Here is a 24,170-nt window from a genome sequence, read left to right as displayed (position 1 = left end):
ACTTTTTATAGACGCAGATAAACGTTTTTATGTTCCATGTTTGTCAGACAAAAGTTTCATTGAAGACAGTCATTGAATCAGTTTCGACAGGAACGCTACTTGAACAGCACTTTGAGGATACTGAATAGTGATTTCTTTTATTTGCGAATTTTCAAACGTTTTAACCAGTTAAAAAGTCTGTACACTTTGCCCTAGTTCAAGAATCGAAATTGTCCATCAAAATGATTCTAATTCTAAACCTGCTTTTAGTTATTACCCGCAGTCTGTTTGAAATCATTGTTTATTCCGTAGTTTCGTCTTTTTATATCACTGTTTCATGAATATGTAGATTGGAATTGTAGTTAGTGCGCATTTTTATCGGCATTTATGACTTTACATTTCCGACGGCTGTTATTTGTAGTGACATTTATCGCTCGAATGTCTACTGTTTGCATCGGCCTTTATTCATAGCGACAGGAACCGAGAACGGAAGTTGTAAATCGCGTGGACTTTTCCAGCTAACTTCTTTGCATCATTGAGGTGGCGCTCGGTTAGCGTGTCAGGCGACGAACGCTCTCATTCAGGAATTTTGCAGCTCCATTGCTTCTAGACGAAGTAAGTACTGACTTAACATATTTTGGCAGAAATTCTGAATAATACGCAAGGAGACAGGCTTGCTCTCAGTGACTTTAGGTCCGTTTGTCATAGTTCTCTTGACCTTTTTATTGACTGTGATTTTTATAAACTTCTGTGCAAGTATTACGGTCGGGTTTTTTTCAGAAAAATTATTCAAGCATACGACGCGATATCAGTGCACATGGCAACCCATTTAAGGGATTTGTACTCCCGTTCAACCCTTGAGAGAAGTAAGAAAGTTCTCCGGAAAATAATCAAAGAAGTGGAAAATGACAGTTTTACGACAAAGGATAATTATGGAAAAATTACCGGTTTTACCTAACTTTGTGTCTCATTTTCACAATTTGTCGGGTTAACCTTGAAATACCTTTGATGCCATATGAAAGACTAGTAACCCTTATGAACAAAAATGTTTATTACTTCCAGGTAGAAAACGTTTTTAATTTCACTTCGTTTTTCATTGGGACGCATTTTTCGTCATTTTTGGTCTTTTTCACCTTACTCAGTGCCTGAATATTCACACTTTCGCCGAATTCACCTGAGATCATCGGTGATACTGTGTGGAAGACTGATGAATCATTTGTATGCATCATTTCATTTCTTCAAGATCGAGAACCATATGTCTGAACTACGTTTCGTGTTTCATGCGGATTCCAATTTCCGCGCTATGAGTTTGTCAAAATGAGATAAAGGAGATTCTCGCGGGAGCTGGTGAACATTTTCATGTGGTTCATGCCTGTATATTACATGTAAAACTCGGGATATAAACCGCGAATTTCAACATTTCCTTGCAATGTTATAATGACAAATAGACCTCGGTTTCAATAATAAACTTCATGTTAACTTACTGTACTTTTTGTGTTCGTCTTTCGTTCCCCAGTCGCTGAATTTGACGCTCACAAGGCCGACGGTAAGAGGCGGAATGAACGGAATCGGTGCTGAGCTAGGTCGATATGCAAACGCGTCCGGTCAGGAAGAGCTGGCGGCCCAAATCGACTTTACCCTCAATCAGTGTTCAAAAATAGTGTTACCAAATCTGTGTTGAAAACTTCGAAATCATTCAGATAAATATTATTACCCTTACACTCATAATTCTTTCAGTGTCGTGAAAATGGTCCGAAATAAAAAGGGTTGCATTCGGAATTCAGTTTGTGTTCCGAAAGGTGGTGCACTTGAGTAAATCTCAGAAAATCCCACATTAACGTCGAAATTTCTTTGAAATTGATAACGATCAAGGAATTGTTAACTACACAATACTCAAATCAAGCTTCTAAGAAAATGGTTTTCTAGTTTTGAGAGCATATTAATGACACATAATCCCGCTTGGAAACAAAATGTATGTACCTAATCTCGCTCGCTCTGAATGTCCTAGGATTAATCATCTAACATGAGCCTTTGCTCAAAACTTACCATGAAAACATAAGGACATAATTTAGTTAGTTTAGAAAACATTCTTCAATTTTAAAGGGTAATTAAAAATGCAAATACGTACCAAGTAAATACGTGTATCATTTGAAGACCATTTCAATGACAGGTTCCACTGGGCAGGTGTAACAGGTGCACGGAAAAAAATCACTTATATATTAGACCACTAATTTGTAAAATGATAGACGTGGCATCTCCCGGCTTTCGCAAAGTTATTTTTTGGCCTGTGGACGAATCTTCATTTAATGTACTGGCTTAAAATGACCAATGAAATTCTTTCGTGGCCAGATTATCAAAGTGCGCAATAACTATCTTAATACCCTCACAGAAGTATGTCGGAAATACATACCGTTCATTTAACGTTCGATGAACGCTCCGAAAATACTGTTGTCGGAAGTCATTTGGTAAGAGATGACTGAGATATCAGCTGCTGTACTTTCGATATTTATCCGGAACAATGATACATTCTTTCATAATTCCCTTCAGATTACACTTTGAATTGCCTTCATTTTCATCCTCTTATTTAATGACTTATCTCTCGTGACTCATCCACATAGAACGTGCACATAAAGGGGCAGGGCCTACCCATACTGCCCCACTACACATTTTTAGGTAGGCCTACCTGTGAGGCTGACTTACATTTCAGTGAGACTCACTTGCAATAGACCGACTGCGCCACTAAATCCACTAAGTCACGTTACCTAGAGTGGGTATTGAACATCAACAAACATGGCACCTTTCAATAGCAAAGTGTGTTATAGGTGTTATTTACCAAAAATACAGCCAATTTTTGGTCTAGTGCCTAGTACATCAGTAGTCTACCTACAGTTAACCGACAGACGGCCTTAATTTTGGTCAATGACACTTATGACACACTTTGCTGTAGGAGGACGCTATGTTTGCTGATGTTGATACCCATTGTAGGTCACATGACTTAGCAGCTGCAATCAGTCTATTGGTCAACTTAAATTCCCACAGACGATGCAAGAGAAGACAGTCGCCAGATCAGTCGCCATCATTGGCAGTGGGGTGACCGGCTTAGCGGCCATCAAGTGTTGCCTCGACGAAGGCCTTCAACCAACTTGCTTCGAGAAGTCCGACACCATCGGCGGTCTATGGGTCTACCGTGACAGCACGGACTTCCAGATGACTGGCTCAGTCTTCAAGTCCAGCGTTACCAACACCAGCAAGGAGGCCATGTGTTTCAGTGACTTCCCCTTCCCTAAGCAGTGGCCAAATTTCTTACGCAACGCTGATATGAAGAAATACTGTGACCTTTACGCCGAAAAATTTGGTCTTACTGAGCACATTCGCCTGATCCACTCGAGTAACTTGCTTGAGCCCAGGCGCCAGATTATAACACTACCGGTCGATGGGTTGTAACATCTAGACAACAGGAGAGCGGGGATGGAGTAACAAGTCAGGTGTTCGACTCAGTAATGATTTGTACTGGAATGTTCAACAACCCCTTTCGGCCCAACTTTCCGGGTCTAAGTGATTTCCAAGGCAGGGTCATGCACAGCCACGACTACCGCAAGCCGGTAGGTTTCGACGACAAGCGTGTTGTAATCATCGGTTTTGGAAATTCAGCCATAGACGCAGCAGTGGATCTGAGTCGATGCGCCTCACAGGTAAGCCGTTTTTCAACGTTTTTTCGATTGGCAAAGGGCAAAACAAGATGTATCTAAAAAGTTGTCCCTCCCCCAAAGGAAATACATTAACTGTTAGTGACAGTTACTGACTCGAAGGTTCGAAGTGGCCAAGTGATTTTGGCAAGTTTAATTATTAAGACAAGTGGTAAAAATGTTTGCTGTTACGTGGGACGGATAATTGGGGATTCGAATCGCATCTGAGTAAGCGCGTAATTTTTTCGGCACGAATATCCTGAAACTAAAAGTAATCACAATGTTTATAAGAGATCGTTGCGCATTACCAGCCGTGGGATTTGTCGAAATTGACAAGTCAACCATCTGGCAGTAGTTAACAAACGTTTTTTTTTTCAGTCGATTTGATGACATGCTGTATTGACCGAGTCTTTCTCTCCATGGATAATACCAGACAACATTTTTCACTCTTACAATTAACAATCACCAAAGAGTCCTCTATTACAGACTTCTGCCAGTTGTCTACCGACCTGGCATCCAAACCTATCTCCTCCGGTCATCATCAGGGCAACTTTCCCTCAGTGAATCATGAAAAGTCAGTTAAGCTTAATGTCACGTTGAGCTATCATAAATATCCTTCACTATCCATGACATATCTACCGTGATTCGTGTCCTTAAATTACGACCATTTTGTCAATTTTGATTTATTTCCCTGCTGTGTTTGCGAGTATTCATGACACTCATCAGCTTTGTCATCTCAAGCAAGGCAGACTGCATGACTCAAGTTAATGACTCGACTCGAATCCGAAGAAACACACTTTTTGGTAACTCGACTCGATTCGAGTCCCGACGGGTAAATGACTCGACTCGAATCGAGTCTCTGCGACCAAATGACTTGACTCGAATCTCTCGTGGAGACGCGACTCGAGTACAAGCTAATAAGACTCGAGTCTCAAAAATATTAAAAGCAAAATAGTTTTCTAGATACCTGTCACCCTATTTAATTTCAGTATGTCTAAATGAAAACAGGAAATCCACAAAAATGACTTACATGTACTTGTGTTTTTATTGCATTTTGTTCCAAAATATGTGACTCAAATTGACTTGATCCCGGTGCTTGACTCAACTCGACTACACAAAGTGACTCGACTCGACTTCTTGACTTAATTACTCGACTCGACTCGAGTCACAATGTTAAAATGACTCGACTCAAGTCACCGAATTTAGTGACTCGTACAACACGGTGGGTGACGTAGGTGAATACCTGTGGCCTAATTCTACGCTTTGGTTTTGGTTTTAACATGGTTATACATCTAATTGTAAGGTTTTTCTTGGGTTTGGGGGTTATTTTTCCTCACAATCTGTAGGTGTTCCTTAGCAAGAGACGTGGAGCATGGCTTGTTAGCCGCAGGGCTGATAATGGCTATCCATACGACTTGATGCACTTGAGACGTTACCGCTTAATCCTCTCCGAGCTCCGGGAGATGTCCTTTAAGAAGATGCTTCGCAGTCGGTATGAGTTGATTAACCCACGCTCTTCAGCCTGCTGGGGAATTTCCGTCGATGCAACAATCGCGTCATCAACGAGGAGCTTCCAGGTAGTATCTTGAATGGCTCCGTAGTCATAAAAGCAGCACAGAGCACTTCACCAAGACTGGGGTGGTTTTCAAGGATGGGAGCTTTGAGGATGATATTGACGTGGTTATCATAGCCACTGGCTACAGCTTCACTTTACCTTTTAAGGTGGACTGTCCAGCCCTTGAGACCGACCCCAGGCTAGGCCGGCTGCCCCTGTATAAGCTCCTTTTCCCCCTTGGGTCTGGCGCACAATACACTCTCAGTAAACGGAGCCTTCGAGCTTCTAGGCCCGGTCATCCCTTGTGTGGAGTTACAAGCACGATGGGCATCGCGAGTCTTTAAGGGATTGGCAAAGTTGCCACCTCAATCTGAAATGGCTGCAGTAGCATTGGAGACTGTAAATGGTTTTGATGTGCCCTGCGTCCGTTACGTCACTCACGTCGGGTATGCGGACTCGATCGCGTCTGAAATCGGTGTCAGGCCAAGTCCGTTCAAGCTCTTCTTCCAGGATCCAGAACTAGCTCTGCGATGCATGTTTGGCCCACATGTACCGTACCAGTATCGCTTGGTAGGTCCGGGTAGATGGGCTGGCGCTAGAGAAGCCATCAAAACGGTTTGGGAGAGAGTTCTGGCACCGACAAAAACCAGGCATGAAGATCCTAGAGAACGCTCTCTTTCCACGATTTCTGCTCTACTTGGTATATTTACCTTGATGCTTGTTCAATCACTCCTTCTAATTTACAATTTCATATGTTCTTTTTAGAACGCATACTATTTAAGCAGGTAAAACCGCCTTCGCCAAAACCAGGTGTTATAAAGGGGAAGAGTGGATGAAGCTACACGTATGTAGTAGGTGATTTTGTCCCAAAACTCGAAGAGTAGATTTGCTTTACATTTATTACAAATAGCAAAACATTGTTTTGTAGAACAATCCGCTAGTTTTGTGTACGAAATTTAAAATAGATATTTAAAACTGTGTAGGGGGGCTTTATAAATTGTGCTTGTTCTTATAACTTGACAAAAAGAAATATGAATTAAATTAGATAAGTGTTATTAAGATTTTCACTGAGATTGCTCGTGATTGAAGAATGAACAACAAGTGAAATACACTTTGTAATGTTTGCCAAAGGATTTGCGCATGCGCTCTATGAAGTTGCAACGCAACCAAATTTCCATTGCAACTTTCAGACTCACTGACTTTGATTTACAGTGAACCCTATTTTGTTTCAAATATCCATTCCTCTGTTTTTCGAAGATCATGAGGCAATCAATATTACTTTAGCATTTAAAATATTCCACGAAGTTCCTGAGGGCACAGATGTCGTTACATTTACAGTATTAATTTACCCCCTCCGTGATTTTCGATGCAAATATTGAAATCGTAAATTGTTAAACCTAAAATTTGTGCATACAATATGCGCGACGACAGACTGTCGTACTAAATTTTTAATGAGATTCTCTCGAAACAGGTAATTCAGCGAACACTACAGAAAAACCACTTAAACTGCAGCACCTGTTGATGCCGAACTGGCTGAAAGGATAAAACGTCTGCCTGACATAAGTTTGCTCTGGCATTACGCAAACTCCTTAAAAAAATAATACAACTTGAAGGTTATTTTTAAGGAAATGGGACGAGGATTTTTGTTCAAAGATTACGTTCTAAAAGTTCTAACACGTGACCCTTGTTACAAATAAATGCATTTACCGCCCTCATTTCTTCATTTTAAATTTATTCGACTGGTTGAGTGGCTTTTTAAGCGATTACGCGAGTTTGTTTCTATATCAACAGGGACACTAAAACAATTTAGGACAGAAAATGCGCCCCTTTGGGGTAAGGGCACCCAACTGGAAAAACACGTTCAAATTTCATTTGGAGCAGAAAGCAAATGCCGAACAATTGGGTGCCCTGGGTTAATTAAAGCCATATACACACGTCCGGTGTGTGCGTTTATCAAGAACTTATTTGGGCTATGTGGCTTTTTCAAGGAAGGCGAGAATTCATTGTTGTTAGCCAGCTCTGACAAGCTTGTAGTGCATGTAAATGATGTACTGTGGAATGTTTGCTAAGGATAACTTCCAAATTGCTGAGGATGGCTCAAGTTTTGCTATGCCAAGCTTTTGTAGGTCCACATCACGAGACCGAACCTGTTTTCTTCTGAAGACAAGTATAGTGAGGAATATGTACATTTTGTCTTGACTTAATACCAAACTTAGTCTAAACAGCCAACCACCTACACATTTTCTGCTGGCAGTCTGCCATGAAATCTGGACATCCAAGAAAGTTTGCAAGCCAAACTGTGAGTTTCAAATCTTTTTCCCGCTCTTAATTATTCACAATGTTAGGAAACGTTGAGCCAGTAATCAACGTTTCGTAAAAGTGAGGAAGAATTCTTGTCTTTGTGTGATAGTATGCAATCTTTGTGGGAATTTTGGCTGTTGAACGAGCAAGTGACATGAGTCACACAGTGCTAATTCGAATTCACCTATCATGGCGGACGTAACAGGAAGACACTATTTAGTTTGGGTAAATCTTTAGAGTTTGCTCACATTTATCCACTTCAAATGGCGTTTTCCTGTTGTGTCTATCGTACTTCAAATAGGCTAATTGCCAAGCCCCGGTTGGAGATCTCTAGTGTACTGTTTTGGAATCGAAGCGATCATACTAGAAGAGATAGCAGGCTATTAAATCAGCTTGGAAAATAGTAGTTTCTTGATGCCTTACGGTAACTTGAAACTGTGTTCGATGCGCACGATGGCAGTGATGTTGTAAAACCTAATTGTAAGTTTGAACGTAAAGTGAAGGTTGATGTCGATTTTGACTGCGTTTTGAAGGTAAAAAAGAGTAATTTTTTGTTGAGTTCAAGAAACTGAAAGATTGGTCAAATTAAAAGGTATCAGCCTAAATGTATGGGTTGCCCTTTTTATTTTCCGTAAACCTAAGTTTACCTGTGTAAAGTCAAACAAGATTTGTGATTAAAACTAAGCCTCAAGGGCAGGTTTTATCTGGCTTATTTCTAACAAATTAGCCAAAAAAATCGAAAGAACTCTATATATCAATCAGAATGGGTCACTAATGTTTTCCTGCAGTGACCTATCAGCCATCTGAAAGAATGAAATGTCCTCGAAGTCAAATTCGTTCTATATTTATTAGTGTCGTCGTTTATGCAAGAAGTGTCGGAAATTTATTAGTTTTTGTCCTGTATAAATCACCATTGTCCTTTAAATGTACTTTTGTCCTATATATAAATTGGTTTGGTACGCCATGTGTTAGTTTCGCCCTTTATATACTTCTTTCGTCCTTTATATATTTGTTTCTAATCATTTTAAATTTATTTCACTTTCGTCCTCGTTTGATTTTTTGTACTAATAAAGTCTTAAAGGGCGCTTTATACACAAAGGCACATGGGAGTGCAGACAGTTCTCTATGTTAACATGGAGAGAGTCTGCACGAAGGTCCCAAAGGCAACGACCATAACGGGTTGCGGGAAGCGTAATTTTTTTTCCTAGGCGGGTGAGGGGTAATTATAGTATCAAAACCCGTACGCATGCTTGTTACAGAGATCGCCTTTCGTGACACGGATGACGTTGGAGCTACCACTAGTACCGTGCCGTACTTTTTCACCGTGACGAAAGTTTTTGAACAAAACACCAACCTATGGAAGACTAGCACTGCTATTATCTTTGATATTTTTGTCGAAACTTTGATTCGATAATTTCAGTGCACCACATTTGATTAGTGCCCAGGGTTACGATAGTGATTAGTAGGAACAAACTCTTGCAGATGGCGTTCATGTCCCATGTAAGCACCTAAGAAATCGTGAATTAGGCCTATGGCTCAATATTTTCAAAGTTCTCTGAACTGAATACATTATGTTCGTGTGCAAGGCTCGCTAGGATTTATCACGATCAAACCTTAAGGAATTGTATCAACGAAAAGTTTCTATCCTTATACATAGTTCATTCTCTTTGTAAACAATTTTTTGATTGAAAATCATTTTTTGGACTTGCTTTGCATTTATTTTGAATTGCCTACTGGACTTTATGTTTACTTGTTTGTAATGGAGTTTAGGCCCACAATTGGAATTATCATACTTTCATGCAGACCCCCGTCAGACTAGCATAGTGTCAGGGTTTTGGAATGGTAAGTGTTCTCCATAATTTCAATTCATGCACTTCATGCCCTGTCAACTCGATTTTTGTTGGGGGGGGGGGTTCAGGAACGTCTCAAAACGCCGTTCAGTTTCTGTTTAGTTGAAAAGTAATCGTCAGAAATCTACCAGTGAAATGTAAAGGACAGCCCTTCCTGAGAATCCTGACATGCTTGAGGATTGGAGTTAGTCTTGCCAAATGTTCTGCGTACTGAGGCATCACTGAGAATACGTGCATAAAGCGACAAAAACTAGGCAAGCACTTCCTGAAAGACAGTACTCACGGCCTACACTGAATTTTGGACTTGCATGTAAACTCAAGCTTTCCGTTGTGATTGCACGGGACACATGTTTGTTTCCTATGATCACCACAGTTACGTTTTGGCAGTAATTGAATGTGGTGCACTGAAATTATCGAAGCAGTCTGCCATAGGTTATAGAGTTTTGTTCACAAACTTCCGGCACGGTAGAGCCGCCACTGTTCACGTACATGTAGGCCTACGTGACTTCTGGCAGCTTCAACAACGTTCGCATGACGAATCCCGATCTCGTACGCACGCGCTGGGGTCTTGATATTAACATAGAGCCTGAAAGCAAAACCTCCTAGGCCGTCTTCAAATACTCAACCTCCGTCTCGGGCTTCGTGTAGGAAATCAAATCCCCGATTGTGGGCCTGAAGCGTTTAACTTAAATCGGCCCAGTACTTTAATGTTTGGCTCTTTGCATCTTACTTGAGGTTTTGTGGCACTATCAGACTTGGGTTGGGAATCACTGGAAAGCCGTCGGGCTGTATCCGGACTCACACTCCTGTTTAAGTCCATATATATCATACGATAGCCATCAACACTGGCAAGTATCAACTGTATCAAGTCACACTAGCCGCCAATAAAATTCACACCCGGAAATCAACTGCAACTTCCTTTGTTCACCCCACCATCCAAAAAGGACTGTTACAAAAATACTCATTTTTGCTAGAACCATAGTTGAGTGGAACCTACTGCCAATAGACATACGACAAGTAACTAACAGCTGACAGGCTGCAGACAAAATTAATCAACATGGATCTAAATACTTTCATCAGGGGAGCCCACGATTAGTATACACTGGCCACCACACACCTGTAATAGTATATCTCGTTTGAGGAGTTTGTTTGCCTTACTAAGAAGAAGAACTAATTCTAACTAATTATTCCGTAATTCTTCATCTGCGTATGAGACCACCGAATTACGCTGTTCTTCGTGTACTTTGGATTTTTGGAAGTGATAGCTCAGTATTTGGCAGGCTATTTCTCTTTTAGGTCAGGCCATTTTTCAGTTTCCATAAATTGATATGCTAGCAAATATTTTACAAAAGGCTTTTTAGGAATAGAGTTATTAAGAAGTAACTGAACAAAAAGAGATTACAAATTCTAAAATTTCTTATTTTTCCTATCCAAGGGTTCCGGAAGTGCGCCATCAGGGGTCAGCTTTCTGGCTCAATTACCCCTAACCCTCTTTGGAAAAAAAAATACGCTTGGGGGAACCGCTGTTGCAGTTTGCCTGTGCATGCGCATGCCGAAAATAGCCGAATCGTCCAAAAAGGTTCGGACCTTCGGGCTGAACACCGTCGAAAAGATTAGATGCTCTCTCAATTTAGATGCTTTCAAATTCGGGTGAAAAGAGATTTCGGCTGACAGTGCGTGCGCCGAAAAAAATGTTTCGACTTTAAAACTTCGTTCCAATATCTTGAGAGAATGCTGGATTTGTAAAATCTTATTCGAATTTTGAAAATATGTTCACCCTTTAAAATGTATTCCAAACTAAAAAATATGTTCCTTCTATACAAATTCATTGCTCTTTAAAAATCCAATCGAATCTAAAGAAAAATGTATTGTATTTTAAAAATTTCGTTCAGTTTTTATAAATGCATTTCAAAAGTAAAAAATACGATCTTTTTGATATGACATTCGTTTTTTAAAATACACTCGTTTTTAAAAACACTTTCAATTTTTAAAAAAAGGCGTCATATTCCGTTGGCAAAACATGTTACCTAAAATCATTTTACAAAAATCATTTTACCCTAATTCCGCTCTGTACCTTCACTTAAACAAGTTTAAGTCTCCGTATTTGCCGGAAGCTTAGTATCAAGTTAGTACCAAGTTAGTTTAATGTCAAGAGAATTTTAGTCAAAAGGGGGGAGACAGGGAAAACAAACCATTGTCTTAAGGCGAACGGGTTACTCTCAACCATGAAAACAACTTACTCTGTCTGTGTGATTCATTGCAGTCCTTGTAAAATCATCAACATCAGGTAAACAACGTTCTCTATAACTTGGGTTACACTTGCATTATTCTTTTGTTTGTAGCTAAAATTTTACAATGGTAGCGTACGTAGACATCGTCCAAAGCTGCATAACTGAAGTTTCGATGACTAATTATCGTCTACTTTCGTAAAGATTACTTTTAAAGTGCTTTGCCCTGGAGTTATGCTTGGATTCTTGACTGGTCTGGAAAGGTCTTGCACGGGTAGCTGCAGAGAAATGCGAACGCGCTGCACGCTCAGCTCTATGCGCGTATCTAACGCACTGCTTGGTTCATAAAACAGCCATTCGGCAGCTTATAACAGGGCTGCAAAAAGCAGTTGTACTATAAATTTGATAGCTTCAAAGCCGGTACGAAGGCAGGCAGGACGCTGCAGTTACACCATTCTCATAGTTTGCCACTGCTTGAAAAAAAAAATTCAAGAACATCTTAAAAAATCGAGACCCATCTTGAAACCTTCAAAGAAATTCTGAAAAATTTACAAATCTTGCAAAATTTCAAAAATCAGACAAAAATATAAATTACATTTGGAGATTTAACTATATTGTCCAATATGTACGTATGGGCTAGTTTACTGGTATTTGTTTTAAATTGGTTGATCTTAAAAAACGTCTGAATGCCAAACTTAGAGTCACACTGTGTGTGTAAGCATAGGCTAGGCACGTAACTCACGTCTTGTTCCAAGCATGAGCTTATAATCACCAGGCTACTTGAGTGTAATATCTAAGTCATAACGTGAAAATCTATGGTTGCACTACACCAAATACGCGCCCATCGAAAACAGTGCAGAATCCGACCAAATAACGCCGCCTATTGACTCTTGGGAAGAGATTGGCCTCCGTTTTTTTCACTTAAAACTCAAGATTATGGCCAGAGGATCACTTTTTGTTTCAATTTTATGGGGGGTTAGCCGCGTGATTTTTTTTTTAAATTCACCTCTCCCCGAAGATACCCCCAAATATTAATAAAACTATGCGCTCAGTTCTGAATGTAGCCGCCCGCCTCTATTCAAAATAGGCCCGCAATTTTGGGCCTTTTGTGAAAGAAATACTCCGAACTGGAAACTGCCAGTCCCAAATTTGGGATTTATAGATGATGATCATGACATATATTATTGTAAACCAGAACGGCAAAGCTGCCACGGCTCGCTGCTTGTTGTGAATTTGAATTTCTTTCCTGTAATAACAGCTTATGTTAAGAGACATCCAAGTTATACATATATGGTTATTAAATTATACCAACCAAACTTCATCAAAATTTTTTACAAGACTGGTTGACATACGACTGCAATACAGATGTACAAGATATTTTACTGACCTTTGCAATACAATTCATTGTACTCTCGGAGAAAAAACCTAGTCAGTGCTGTGTGCAGACTGTGTGTTGAAAGGTGCCTGTCGTTTAAAAGTAAAGCAACAAAGACCACCACCAAGGGAGATCCAGGTACAAAGGCTTCACAGTTATTTACAGGAGAGAGGAATGCCTATAGAAAGTGGGTCCAACCAGGACAGTCAAACTATACCTGGATGTTTATGTCACGGACCATTTACCCAGGGATGTACAACCGCGAGTGGCCCCAGTGCAAACTCATGTGTGACCTTGGTTCCATGCGTGTTACGGATTGATATTACCCCGCAGGCGCTCTCGACTTTCTCGAAAAAACTCGCGACCACGTGACACGGGTTGCAGCATGTACAGTGCAACCGTGGTTACGCCGAGACGACGCGCCGACGCAGTGCTTAAATCTATTTGTTTTGACGAATAAATCTTCTTCATTTATCGATTTCAAGGAGAAACGAAGTATAATGAGGCAAAATTCCCCAATTTTGTGGTACACTTTTCTCAGAATGTATTGATCTTGAGCAGCATATTTTTTTAGAAAGGGTGTACCCTGACTTAAAATATTACAAGAAACAAAGTGGTAGACAGGAATATATGTTTTATTATTAGAGAAGGTGTTACATAATCCAACTTAATTTCTGCTTTGATATTGTGCCGGCCGTAACACACACTGAACCAGCTCTGAGCTTAGGTTGCACATCCCTGGGTATATGGTCTGTGATTATATAAACTTTGCATTTGCGAGTTTGGTGGCTGGTGCATAATTACACCCTTTTCCCATCATCCCATATCCCATCATCCCATATCTACAATGTCTACTTTGACACCACCCCCAATCCCATCTATCTCCAATCTTACGTCTTATCCACCTTATCTCCACCTTATCTTTCCATCCATATCCTACTCAACCCCCTCCCCATCATCCCATCCATCTCCTACTTTGCCCCCTCCCCATCATCCCATCCATCTCCTACTCTGCCCCTCTCCATCATCCTATCCATATCCTACTCCGCCCCCTCCCCATCATCCCATCCATCTCCTACTCCACCCCTGCCCATCATTCCCTTCACTTCTTACTCAGGCTGTCCCATCATCCCACTAATCCAGCCCAACCATTACGTCAACCTTATCCAGCATTTCGTCCACTTTCTACATACATGTACCTTGTCCCCATGATCCTCCTCCTACAGGTACCCCTCCCCCAACAAACATCCTGTCACTTGGAGTTCCCCCCATCCCTTACGTTTTACTACATACTGTACTGTACGTGTACATTATTTTGTATGCGTCTAAACACTGTCTATACATACATGTACATGACGTACATTACAGGAGTGCTCGCTCAGTGTACTATACAGGGTAAGTACACAATACAACTCAAAACGTCAACATTCAACTTTTATAATTTTTTCATTAAATCCATAAGTTTCTAACCATTAATGCCTCGTGAGACTATTTAAACACTGATGGAATTCCCATGGACCTGCAAGGACAAACTTTAATATTTGAGGATGGCCGGACGGACGGACGGACAGAAGACGGGAATCAGGATTACACAGGCTTGCATTTGCTTCGCAGCTCGCCCCAAAACCGTGGGATCACAAAATATTAATGGGCTCGCGCGCAGAAATCCAACCTTTGGTGGAATGCACCCCTATCCGGTTCGTAAGTGTGGCGTCATTCAATTTAAACCACGCCTACTGCACATGAGTTACATGGGCCCTTTTCCAAAACTCGACTTGGGCTCCGTCTCAGGCTTTGTTCCCAAAACCAATCCCCGATTGTGGGCCTGGAGCGTTTAAATTAAATTGGGTTACTGTAATTTCTGGCTCTCTTGCATCTTATTCGATGTTTTGTGGCACTATTAAACTGATTACTGCGCTTACAGCTACAACGTCAGCTAGATAAAAACAGTTGAAGGCTGAGACGGAGCCGAAGTTGAGAATTGGAAAACGGCCATGCATTGATCGTCGTTTACATGGAACCGGGAGTTTAACGCGCAACGTCAGCGATCGTCCAATGGTAGCCTGCAAATCGTGGAGCGTCCACCTTTCTGTCGAAGTCACTATACGAACCAGTAACTGTCCATCGAGTACGCCCGGTTTACTGTTCAGCTCGTAATTGTCACAGATGCTAATTGCTACATGTTTTCTACGTGAACAGATAACCAGAGTCGACGAAAGGATTTAGAATCAGTTTTGCAGAAGAAAAAATACAGTAAGTTTGACTAAAAAGATGAACTTATATACAATCTTCTTAAAATTTACATGGACTTGACAAATCTTGAAAACTTCCAGACCCCGAAATTCCTGCACAGGATGAAGTAAATCCCGAAAAGCAATGCATTTTAGAACCAGAACCGGAAGAAAAGCAATCATAAATGAAACAATTACCCTAGTAATCTCTAGGTTTTCAACTGAATAAAGTAATTCATAGTGCCTCACAACAACAATTTATATGCTTAATTAGTTAGTAGAATGTCGGAAGCAAGCCATACTGTCGATTTCGCCAAAATACATTCTTACGTGTACATGATCTCTTTCAAAATACACTTTCAATCATGTATGAATTGCCTTCATTTTCATCCTCTTATTTATTGACTTATCCCTCCTGGCGCCTGCTTTCCTCCCCCACTATCCACATAGAACGTGCACAAGAAGGGGCAAGACCTACCTACACTGCCCACTGCACTGCACATCTTTTTAGATATATAGGCCTACCATTACCAGATTTGTCAACTTGCACCAAGTCCCGTGATCTATACTGGGTATTGAACAAACAACAAATACATTTCACCCTTCTATAGCAAAGCGTGTCATAAGTGTTATATATATTAAAAAAGCCAATTTTTGGTCTAGTGCCTAGTACATCAGTAGTCTGCCTACAGTTAACCGACAGACGGCATTAGTTTTGGTCGACACTTATGACACACTTTGCTATGGGTGGGCGCTATGTTTGCTGATGTTTGATACCCATTGTAGGTCACATGACTTAGCAGCTGCAATCAGTCTATTGGTCAACTTAAAATTCCCACAGACGATGCAAGAGAAGACAGTCGCCAGATCAGTCGCCATCATTGGCAGTGGGGTGACCGGCTTAGCGGCCATCAAGTGTTGCCTCGACGAAGGCCTTCAACCAACTTGCTTCGAGAAGTCCGACACCATCGGCGGTCTATGGGTCTACCGTGACAGCACGGACTTCCAGATGACTGGCTCAGTCTTCAAGTCCAGCGTTACCAACACCAGCAAGGAGGCCATGTGTTTCAGTGACTTCCCCTTCCCTAAGCAGTGGCCAAATTTCTTACGCAACGCTGATATGAAGAAATACTGTGACCTTTACGCCGAAAAATTTGGTCTTACTGAGCACATTCGCCTAGTAGTAGGGAAAGGCCGATTCCAGCGCAAAAATTCCATCAGGTCCCTACCAAAGGCCCGCCAAAACCAAAATTTCCAAAAATCCCAAAATTCCAAAATCACCACCAATTAAAAATTCTGAAAAAATTTCCTACCCCCCTTTTCCAAAATGGACTGTAATTTTGCCACCCAATTGGAATATACCAAATTAGTCGCGGCTCACGCGGCCTGGTTATCTGTTTATGGCAGCGAGGTGAAAGTTGATTTAAATGAGAAAGCGAAACTGGACGTACAACAACGACAGCATAGCATCTGCCTAGTGAGAAAAATAAAAAATGGAAATAGACTTTATAAACCAGAGCAAATATTTATTTCCGGTGATTTAATAGATCGAGCGGATTAACCTATAAAAAATGAAAAGAAAATTTCCGCATCTGGAGTAAATTAGAACCATGTCAACTCAAACTTATATTGTAACCCACGACCACGGACGTCTCAATGCCAACAACGCAGACCCACACGTTGTATACGGGCCCTTTTTAACCCCAACAGACTCGTGACATACACAACATTACCCATTTTTTATAAGAAAAACGTCTGTTGATTATGATGCCAAAAACAATCTGCTACGGCGTAAATCTAGTCTATAAATTTGGTGCCAAAGAAAAAAACCCCGAAACTATCGTTGGATATCAAATCTGCTATGAACTTCAACAGCCTACGATTGATGTACTCGACCACATAAACTTTGCGACATACAAATACATCGTGTGCTACGGTACACATGGAACTTTATCTTGCGGTGCAAGCGTTAGGTATAAAGTCGAAAAGGCCATTTTAAAGATTAACACTTTCAATGTCATTTCGGATAAAACAGCATTGCAATCGTTATTAGGATCTGATAGTGATAACAGCGACTCAAAGTAATTAATACATATTAAAGATTTGATTGTAAGCTCATGTTTATAAAAAATATAAGCCCCGTTAATTAATCTTGGGATAGCGGAGTTATTTTATGTCAGAAAACCTACCGGAAAAGATATCTATCCTGTAGCTACGGGACATTTAGCAGGAAACCAATGTAACTCAACCTAATAAAATCAGAGTTCAAAGTTGTGCTGATCGAGCGATACCAATTCTAGTAATTTAACTTGGCGCTTCCCTTGCTGAGCGAGGTCTAGCCAATGACGGAAGTGACAGATCTATTCAATCTGCGGTGACTCGTGTGTGTGACTGAAGTGTAACAAACGACTTATTGTCTGTCCCACGGAGCGCTCAACTATGTACATGTACTGCGTAAATGTTTAAAAAGAAATAAAGTTATCCAACATCCATGTCTGTGTTTGGAGTTGATGAAACGATGTCATCCATTAGTCCACTACTACAAGAAGACTCCAGCCATTCATTAAAATCCTTGTTATTTTAACGGTGGAGCGATATGCCAGTTTGTGTTTTGTTTCTGGTTTTTCTGGAGGGTTAAGTCCCCTGAGAAATTTGGTTAGACGTGACTTGTGTTTGAGGAGTTGCGTGAAGGACATACCACACACAAACAGGCGAGGATACTTTTTGGTAAGAAGCCAAAATGTCATATACCCCGTTGCTGTAATATAAGAAACGTCAAGCTCTTCCAGAAACCACGCCTTATAGTTTATCAAAGGTGCGTATAGCAGTCCCGGTTGAATCTAGATCTTGTCCATTAGATTCGTTTTCACACACCTTGACAAGCTCTGTTTTTATGCCAGCGAGTGAAATGCTTGTCACGTCTGCTTTTAATCCGTGGGTAATTATCTTCCAGTTGTAGTTTTGTGTGCCCTCCAGTTCTTCGTATTCACTCAGTCTTGACTAAAGATCGTATAGCGCCGAAGGCGCAAGATGGACAACTCTGCCCAAAGTGTGTAATTACCATGGGCGCCATTTGAGCAAGCGATACGCTTGCGCAGTTTATGGTAATGCCTAGGCGCAGGCTCACCAGGTCCACGTGCCTGCTGGGGCGCCTGCGCCTTTGCATTAATGTGCATTGCGCAGGCGTATCGCTTGCTCAAATGGCGCCTATGCAATTACAACGTTTTACGAGTATTCACTGTGAAGTTCGCTATCTTGCGCCGCTTTGCGGCGCTATACGATCTCTGGTTTTGACTTTATTTGTGATATGACGTGTTGTTCAAAGATTAACATCAGAAATACGCACCTTTCGCTTACATCCTCGTTTTGTCTGTGTTTTTAACAGATCAGAAAGTTCTTTTAAACTTGAAGCAAATTCCTCTCGTTACTCTTCTCGTTCTGTATGCTTGTTCAATTTGTTCTTTGTTGTAGCTTGCGATGTACTTCAAAGCGTCAAATTCAGATGCCATCATGTTGCCAGCTACTGAAAGAATGTGAGATTGAAAGTTGTACTGCTCTTTTTGGGGGACTTGATCAACGTCATAGTGAAACTGCGTAGGTGTTTTCAGGGACAGCTGTTAAAATAATTGTGAGGTTGGAAAAACAACCTTCTAGCATATCCGAAAAGTGCATGTATTGTATGGTTTAGACAACTAGCAATGCTAGACGTATCCACAGAAAGTTTATCGCGAATCGAGGATTCAATATGAAACATAAAAACTGTACTTGCCGTGGAACTTACACAGGACGCTGAACAGTGCAACTGTGCTTAAACAAATAAGACAATGACTCGCTATTACCTACCATCACATTTACAAGAGTTGTTTGGTTTAATTAACGGAAAACCTCCTCCAGAAGCGTATGTAAAAACAAAAGAAGACACCTGTAAACACGTCAATAAAAGAATAGAAGACGGATTTGTCAATTGTTACGATTGTTTTAGAAGATTACAGCCTTATACAGACTTTGAAGTGGAGAATGTAGGCGGCAAGTACAATCAGCGTTTTGTTTATAAAAAGCCCAAATCTAAAACAAACAAAATACTTAAACATTACTAGACATTCAATTGACAGAAGATCAAGCGGGTTGCATAGAAAACAAAAAACCCAAGTCCTACAGGGCAAGATCTCTAGAGGCAAACCATTTCGCGCTCTTATTGCCGTCTGTTATCAAGAACTGTTTACGGATCAATCGCCAGACAAAGTAAAAGACCTATTTGAAGTTTTGGATAAACACCCGAGCGACGCCGTTATGAAATATATACTTTATGAAGAAGGCCGCTAGAGGGCGCTCTCTTTAAAAACCGTTTATAGTAAAATAAGTTTAAAACGGAAACGCATTCTTTTTATTTGACCAAAAGCGAGCAGACATTTCAATTAAAACACGAGATTATTAACACAAAAGGTGGCAAATCCGTTGGAGTAAAAATCTACACTTTAAAGCTAGATATTTCAACGTGACAAACGCTACTGAAATCGAGTGGGATACAAACTTGGACGGTAGACCTGCTTGGATCAGTGGTGAAAGACCGCCTGGAATACCTTCTTTTTTAATAAACTCGATCCCGGGCGTATCTTTCAAAGTTCACTCAGAGCCTAAGAGGGTGACGTTGGCCATTACAGACCCCCACCTCAAGTTGAGGCTAAATAAAGAAGTGTCTAAGATATTGAACTTACCCAAAGTCAAACTTTAACCCGGAGTCATTTATGAAGGCAAATATGGCTTCAGCCACTTAAAACACGCGTTTATTCAATGCAAACAGCTAAATACCTGCGACAACTTTTATGACGGTTAGTCTTCAGACTTGCTAGACGTGATAGCTACCGAGCCCCTGAACGCAACACCCGAGGTGAGTAAAACACCTACAAAGTTAATAGACTGGAACATCAGTGAGTTGACCTTTTCTGTTAAAAACGAGCGAGGAGAACTCGTTAACAACAAAGGCGCTGGAATTTTGATCGAGCTAGACGTTTTTTAAAAAGGTATATAATAAAAAAGAGATGACAACTAACATTTGTCCTACGCTAGAGCTAAACAGTGCCAAAGCGGCAGAAACTATTAAGTTTACAGGCTTCACAAATGTTACGAGAGCGCGACGCTGGAGAAATCTCTTACAAAAAGATTAAACGGGTGCTCACTGCACTCAACTACCTAGAATATGGAGTCGAAGCATTGGGTGCTGCGATAGGTATTTCCGCTTTAATGGGGGCCATTGGCGCACCAGTCGGGCTAGTGATGAAAGATCTCGCCATAGGCGCATTTGGAGCATACGCGTTGTTGAAATACGTGAGTCGCAGTTTATAACAACAACTGGAATGCAAACGGGCTGTTGCAACGTCGAATTCAAGTTCTGTTCCAGAGCGCACTGATCCACCGTCGGACTTTGATGACCCAGAAAAAAAAGGTTGAGCCTGAGGTGCCAGAGCCTTCTCCTAGAATAAAGCCCATTCAAGTAAAAGAACCACAAGAAAAGAAGCCCCTTGATATTCCCAACGAAGAGAAATTATCTTTAACCGTGGGAGCTATCGCCGTTGGTGGAATCGCTTTTATGTTGAAAAGAGTAATGACCTAGAATAAACTAAAAAGTAAAACACATTAAAAAAAAATCAATTCTTGAAATCAAAAATTGAGGTAGTTTTTGTCCAATTATAAACCAACCTACATTTTTTGTACATAAGTAAAGAGTAAAACACTGATTCCAACAAATAAAGCCCAAACATTATCAGCGATCCACCCTACCGCTTTACTTGCTACATTAAATTTCCATGAAAGAATGCTTCCAAAAATCCCAGGCAAAGCGCCTAAAACAGACAAGCCTAATTTCCTTAGCACGTTCGCTAAATTTTGTAATTGCCTTTTAACCCAGTCTGTAATGCCTTCTTTTGACGGTGGTTCTGGTTTTGGACTCGGTTTTGGATCAGTATTTGGCGATGGAGTACCGGCAGCTCTCAGTGCAGCTACGATAAAACTGACTATGGTACTTATAGCCAAACTAAAAGCCGACAAAATACTCACAATTGTGACGCCCTGTTCTCTAAACAAAGTTCGAATCCGCTCGCGTAAAGTCAGATCGCCACCTAGAACTTTTAATAAAGTCTCTTTCAAAATAACCAGTCGATTTCTAAATCCTGAGGTTAAATTATTTCGCTGCGTTTTTAAACCGTCTAATTCATCGTTTAAATCTTAAAGCATTTTTGTTTCGCTTTCTATTTGTTCTTCCGCAATTTCTGGTTCCGCCAACACACTTTCTGTCATCTGGATATCTTGTTCTACTCGAGAGATTTTAATCTTTATCAATCGTAATTGTCCTCTAAGCTTTTTCAATATTTGGTCTAATCCCACGAGCTCTCCGTAGTTTAACCCATTTGGTTTGTATCTGCCGAGTACTAGTATCAGGTTGAGCTTGTGCCTGCCGGTTACTAGTCTACGGTTGAGCTTGTGCCTCGAAGTTATCGGTAGAAACTATTTCCCTTAGTATAAGCTCTCAATTCATGAGCGGTATTAGGAAGTTCTTTTGTTTGAACTTTTCCGGACTGTAATTTTTCAAGATTTTCTTGCTTGATTTACCCTCTAATGTAGACAATTTTAAATATTTATGTTTATCTTTATCGTAGGTCAAATAGATTCTTTGGGCGATATTTTCTTCTTCTTTTTTTAAATAAATGATCGTCTTCATCTAAGTGAAATACACTAGGGCCTGTTATGTATGCTTTGTAGGCCTCGGCATTTTCGGCTGCGTCATAAAATTTGTATACTTTTGCTGCAAACAATTTTAAATTTAATCTTCTAAATTTCTAATAGAGATTAGCTTCCGTTTTGGTTTTTCACCCATCGGTAATAGTGGATTGGGGTCTTAGGTCGGTGGTGGTGGTGTTAATTCTTCTGGGTGCTTACCTTGCTCAACGCGCTCAGGATTTTTAATTTTTGTCACAGTCTGAACTTGTGTCTTGACTGGACTCGTTTGTGGAGTTAGTGGAATTTAGGGTTCTTCCTTTGCTGCCTCTATTTCCACCTTCTTTTACTGTATAAGAACTTTAGTTTATAGACAAATGTTTTGTTGTAATAAGTGTTGCTACCATGGGTGAAAGGTAAGCACCATATTTATAACAAATTTCACTGAGTAGATGTCCCATCGTTTGGCTAATAATGGGGTCGTTGTTTAAATCCTCGGTTAGATTTTCTTCCGATTTTAAATCTGCGTTGAACCTTACAAGGTCGTTAGGCGTGACTATGACTAAAAGTCGAGCGTATAGACTCAAAATCGAATTGCCCCAAGTTTTAACAATTTCTTTACCGAATCGGAGTTCACAAAAGTTACACAGCTTTTCTTGTTCGGCTGGATTTAGTGATTCGATATCTTTCACAGAATAATCTTTTCCGAGATATTTTAAAGATTCGCCTGGGGCTACTATTGAGCAAAGTCTATCTTTAACGTTGGGTTTAGGTTCAGAAACTTGAGAAGATTTTTGTTTCGTGGTTAAGATTGATTTAATATCGTCCATTTTATATAGAACGCTTATGATTTTGTTAAATTCTAATTTGATACATATATATTTCGTATAATACGTCAAGTTAATTGCTAAATTAATTCGATATTTACTTGATTGTATTCAAACATAAACATATATTATTTAATTATAACAAATAAAAAAAATTGCTTGAACTAAGCTGCATTAGCCCAGTTCAAGCAATTTTAAGCAAATTTTAACTAGTTTACTTTAGCTATTCAATCGCTATAAATGTGTTGATTCATCAATCATGTCACACTTTTTTGTGACACTGCACTTAAGGCAACAGAGAACACAGTTCCATTTAAGATGACCTATCGAATTATCTAATCGTTCAATCGCTCCTAAATCAGATTTAATTTCTAAAAATTACAATTTTACTTTGCAATCGCTGTAATAACAATATTTATTGTCATCTATTAACGCTTACAAAAATTATTTATCAATGAATTGCTTAGGATTTTATCGATTATATCTTTTATTGCTTTGATTGCAGGTATATATCCAATTGCGTATTGTAATTTTGATCGCATTGCGGCAGATTTTACAACTTTGTCTTAATTTCTTGTGCTCGCGAACAGAAGCACCGTGACATTCGACGCAATGGGATCTTTGTTTCTTATGCTCGCATATTGAAGCACCATTAGGAAATGTTGAGCCGTAATCAACGTTTTGTGAAAGTGAAAGAGGATTCTTGTTTTTGTGTGATAGTATGAAATCTTTGTGGGAATTTTGGCTGTTGAACGAGCAGGTAATAATGAGCCCTACAGTTGTAATTCGAATTAGCCTATTATGGCGGACACAACAGGAAAGCGCTGTTTAGTTTTGGGTAAATCTTTAGAGGTTGCTCACATTTATCCATTTAAATATAGGGTTTTGCCCTTACCCAACGTACATATTGATAAACACTGTATGCTCAGTGCTTGTCCGAGCTCTCGGACAAGCACTGAGCATACAGTGTTTATCAATATATACGTTGGGTAAGGGTAAATGTAATTGTAAGTTTCAATGTAAAGTGAAGGTTGATGTCGATTTTGACTGCGTTTTTAATGTGAAAAAGAGTACTTTTTGGTTGAGTCCAAGAAACTGAAAGATTGGTCGAATTAAAAGGTATCAGCCTGAGTGTATGGGTTGCATTCTTTAATTTCCGTCAGCCTAAGTTTACCTAACTGTGTAAAGTCGAACAAGATTTGTGATTAAAACTAAGCCTAAAGGGCAGGTTTTATAAGGCTTATTTCTAACAAATTAGCAAAAACATTCGGAAAGAACTCTATATATGAATCAAAATGGACGTCACTTGTGTTTTCCTTCAGTGATCTATCAGCCATCTGAAAGAACAAAATGTCCAAGTCCAATTTTATCAGCAGTGAAAATATTGAGGTATTCACTTAAAAAAATTTCCACTGAGTCTCATTCAT

General features: G+C 40.1%; 2 pseudogenes across 1 annotated transcript; both read left to right on the top strand.

Moving 5' to 3' along the window:
* The first annotated feature begins 257 nt into the window (after positions 1-257).
* On the top strand, positions 258-6,565 carry LOC147795241 (flavin-containing monooxygenase 5-like; annotated as a pseudogene). The gene is made up of 3 exons (XR_015424050.1): positions 258-594; positions 1,496-3,671; positions 5,012-6,565. The product of XR_015424050.1 is annotated as a flavin-containing monooxygenase 5-like (transcript).
* A 9,484-nt stretch (positions 6,566-16,049) lies between these two features.
* LOC147795240 (dimethylaniline monooxygenase [N-oxide-forming] 2 pseudogene) lies at positions 16,050-18,742 on the top strand (annotated as a pseudogene).
* The last annotated feature ends 5,428 nt before the right edge of the window (positions 18,743-24,170 follow it).

The sequence above is a fragment of the Acanthaster planci genome, unplaced genomic scaffold (genome assembly GCF_054643075.1).
Source record: "Acanthaster planci isolate LZ-2023a unplaced genomic scaffold, COTS_SCS Contig112, whole genome shotgun sequence".
NCBI classification, from domain to species: domain Eukaryota; kingdom Metazoa; phylum Echinodermata; class Asteroidea; order Valvatida; family Acanthasteridae; genus Acanthaster; species Acanthaster planci.
The sequence above is the reverse complement of the archived record's forward strand: the minus strand, read 5'-3'. Positions and strand labels throughout refer to the sequence as shown.